Genomic DNA, 4,147 nt, shown 5'->3' on the forward strand with positions numbered 1-4,147 from the left:
GCGGCTCCGGCTGCTGCCGGGACCGCGGGGATTCGAGCCGCTCCGGCCGCGGCCGGGACCCCGTGCCGGAAGCCGGCATCCCCGGACAGCCCCGGGACGGCCCCGGTCGCCGGCCGGGTGACGTTCACCGAAGCGGCTGCCGGCTGTCTTCGAGCCCCCCCCCCCCTCCGCCTCCGCTGCCGCTTCTGCCCGCACCCCCTCCACTGCCTCCCCCCGCCGCCGGCGAACGAGTCGGCGGATCCGTAGGGTGCCGGGAGCCCGAACGGCGAGCGGCTCCGGCTGCTGCCGGGACCGCGGGGATTCGAGCCGCTCCGGCCGCGGCCGGGACCCCGTGCCGGAAGCCGGCATCCCGGGACGGCCCCGGGACGGCCCCGGTCGCCGGCCGGGTGACGTTCAGCGAAGCGGCTGCCGCCAGTCTTTGGGCCTCCCCCGTGCCGGGGCCGCGGGGCTTCGAGCCGGTCCGGCCGCGGCCGGGATCCCGGGCCGGACGATGGCTTCCCGGGCCGGTCCCGGTCGCCTCCCGGGTGACGTTCACCGAAGCGGCTGCCGGCTGTCTTCGAGCCCCCCCCCCCCCTCCGCCTCCGCTGCCGCTTCTGCCCGCACCCCCTCCACTGCCTCCCCCCGCCGCCGGCGAACGAGTCGCCGGATCTGTAGGGTGCCGGGAGCCCGAACGGCGAGCGGCTCCGGCTGCTGCCGGGGCCGCGGGGATTCGAGCCGCTCCGGCCGCGGCCGGGACCCCGTGCCGGAAGCCGGCATCCCCGGACAGCCCCGGGACGGCCCCGGTCGCCGGCCGGGTGACGTTCACCGAAGCGGCTGCCGGCTGTCTTCGAGCCCCCCCCCCCCTCCGCCTCCGCTGCCGCTTCTGCCCGCACCCCCTCCACTGCCTCCCCCCGCCGCCGGCGAACGAGTCGGCGGATCCGTAGGGTGCCGGGAGCCCGAACGGCGAGCGGCTCCGGCTGCTGCCGGGACCGCGGGGCTTCGAGCCGCTCCGGCCGCGGCCGGGACCCCGTGCCGGAAGCCGGCATCCCGGGACGGCCCCGGGACGGCCCCGGTCGCCGGCCGGGTGACGTTCAGCGAAGCGGCTGCCGCCAGTCTTTGGGCCTCCCCCGTGCCGGGGCCGCGGGGCTTCGAGCCGGTCCGGCCGCGGCCGGGATCCGGGGCCGGACGATGGCTTCCCGGGCCGGTCCCGGTCGCCTCCCGGGTGACGTTCACCGAAGCGGCTGACGGCTGTCTCCGAGCCCCCCCCCCCCCCCCTCCGCCTCCGCTGCCGCTTCTGCCCGCACCCCCTCCACTGCCTCCCCCCGCCGCCCGCGAACGAGTCGCCGGATCTGTAGGGTGCCGGGAGCCCGAACGGCGAGCGGCTCCGGCTGCTGCCGGGACCGCGGGGATTCGAGCCGCTCCGGCCGCGGCCGGGACCCCGTGCCGGAAGCCGGCATCCCCGGACAGCCCCGGGACGGCCCCGGTCGCCGGCCGGGTGACGTTCACCGAAGCGGCTGCCGGCTGTCTTCGAGCCCCCCCCCCCTCCGCCTCCGCTGCCGCTTCTGCCCGCACCCCCTCCACTGCCTCCCCCCGCCGCCGGCGAACGAGTCGCCGGATCCGTAGGGTGCCGGGAGCCCGAACGGCGAGCGGCTCCGGCTGCTGCCGGGACCGCGGGGATTCGAGCCGCTCCGGCCGCGGCCGGGACCCCGTGGCGGAAGCCAGCATCCCGGGACGGCCCCGGGACGGCCCCGATCGCCTCCTGGGTGACGTTCACCGAAGCGGCTGCCGGCTGTCTTCGAGCCCCCCCCCCCCTCCGCCTCCGCTGCCGCTTCTCCCCGCACCCCCTCCACTGCCTCCCCCCGCCGCCGGCGAACGAGTCGGCGGATCCATACCGTCCCGAGAGCCCGAGGCGGCGGCACCCAGTGCGGGTCCGGCCGAGGCCGGGACCCCGTGCCTGTCGCAGGCTTCCCGGGACGGCCCCGGAACGGCCGCGGTCGCCGGCCGGGTGACGTTCTCCGAAGCGGCTGCCGGCTGTCTTCGAGCCCCCCCCCCCCTCCGCCTCCGCTGCCGCTTCTGCCCGCACCTCCTTCACTGCCTCCCCCCGCCGCCCGCGAACGAGTCGGCGGATCCGTAGGGTGCCGGGAGCCCGAACGGCGAGCGGCTCCGGCTGCTGCCGGGACCGCGGGGATTCGAGCCGCTCCGGCCGCGGCCGGGACCCCCGTGCCGGAAGCCGGCATCCCGGGACAGCCCCGGGACGGCCCCGGTCGCCGGCCGGGTGACGTTCAGCGAAGCGGCTGCCGCCAGTCTTTGGGCCTCCCCCGTGCCGGGGCCGCGGGGCTTCGAGTCGGTCCGGCCGCGGCTGGGACCCCGTGCCTGTCGCAGGCTTCCCGGGACGGCCCCGGAACGGCCGCGGTCGCCGGCCGGGTGACGTTCACCGAGGCGACTGCCGGCTGTCTTCGAGCCCCCACCCCTGCCGTGGCCGCGGGGATTCGCCCCGGTCCGGCAGCTGACGGTTCCCTGTGTCGGACGCCGGCTTCCCGGGACTGCCCCGGGACAGCCCCGGTCGCCTCCCGGGTGACGTTCACCGAAGCTGCTGCCGCCTGTCTTTGTCCCCCCCCCCCCGTGCTCTCCCTCAGGCGGGAGGTAGACGTGCTCTCCCTGGGCGAGTAGACGTGCTCTCCCTGGGCGAGTAGACGTGCTCTCCCTGGGCGAGTAGACGTGCTCTCCCTCGGCGAGTAGACGTGCTCTCCCTCGGCGAGTAGACGTGCTCTCCCTCGGCGAGTAGACGTGCTCTCCCTGGGCGAGTAGACGTGCTCTCCCTCGGCGAGTAGACGTGCTCTCCCTCGGCGAGTAGACGTGCTCTCCGCGGAGATCGCGCTTGTCGCCAAGGGGTCGCTGTTGCGCTCTGCCTCCGCCTACGTCATCGTACAAGCCGGCGTGATTTCTGCGACCTGCCGCTGGGCGGAGGTCGGCTGGTTGTGCGCTCGCGGAGCTGACGGCCCTCCAGTTCCGTATATGAGGGAACAAGCGACGCCGAGCACTCCCAGGGCAGCGCTGCCGAGCGGCTGCTCCAAGCCACCCGCCAGGCGGCTGGGCAGGGGTCCGTCTGGCTTCTCGGTGGCTTTCGCCCGGGTCAGAGAGGGGACCCGCGGGGCCGAACAAAGGCGCGGCGGTTTGGAGCGGCCGCTGGCGCACCCTCAGCGGTGTTGGATGGGTTTCGCTCGTCCGTGAGCCGGAGCCCAGCCCGGGCTCGGCAACGAAAGCGGGGAAAAGAAAAAAAGTTGACGAGTGGCTGGCGCCGGCCACTGCCGAAGTGTGGAACCCCCGAAGCGACGTTTGCCCGGTGGGGCACGGGGGCAGAGAAAGCCGGGGAGACGTGGTGCCGGCGTCGGTCCCACCAAGAATGGAAAGCAAGCCCGTCCAGGCACGGCGAGAGAGAGCCCGGTAAGGGGCAGAGAGAGTTCCCAGCACTGGACCCTCTTCACGGGGGTTCCCCCCCATGACCAAAGCCGCAGCCCGCGGGGGCACGGCATCGAAGGGAAAAGCCAGCGGCGGTGACTGGCCACTCGTATGCTATGGAGCCCGGCATGGGGGGAGGAGGGCAAGCCGGTGCCCCAGCACGGCTTCCTCCTGGCTCCAGAGGGGCGCCCCGTGATGGAGATGTAACTCGGTGCAGCTTGAGGGAAAATGCAAGCCCACATTTCGGGGAGGCAGAGGTGCCCTGTGAGCCGGTGCGGCCCGGTGCAGCTTGCCCCCCCCCCCATCTCTGGAGGGCGCCCCGTTTGCTCCTCCGGCGTGTTGCCCGCACGCCGAGCCCCGTGCCTGCTGGCTGCTCCCGAGGGCGGTGGCGGGTGCGCGTGGCTGTGTCTGTCCCAGAAGAGCGAGGCCGTGGGGCCTCCGCTGGCTTCCTTTCCTTCTGTCCTTGTTGATCGATGAGGCCTTTCGGGTCGCGTCGGAAAGGGCCCCCGGCCGGCAGGGCAAGGGCGGTCTTCCTTTCCACTTCGCTTCCCGTCGCGTGTGAGGTGTCGTCCTCGTTCCCCCAGCCCCGAGCGGCTCGAGCGGGGGGGAGCCGTGGCGTTAGCGGCCCGGCGCGTGCCTTGCCGCATCCTCCCCTTTCCACCTCCCCCCCGGCGCTGGGGCAGGGTTCGGGGACCGGTCTACCGCAACC

This window comes from Melanerpes formicivorus, unplaced genomic scaffold, assembly GCF_026170545.1.
Source record: "Melanerpes formicivorus ecotype bairdi unplaced genomic scaffold, bMelFor1.0.p_v2 SCAF_240, whole genome shotgun sequence".
Classification (NCBI taxonomy): Eukaryota; Metazoa; Chordata; class Aves; order Piciformes; family Picidae; genus Melanerpes; species Melanerpes formicivorus.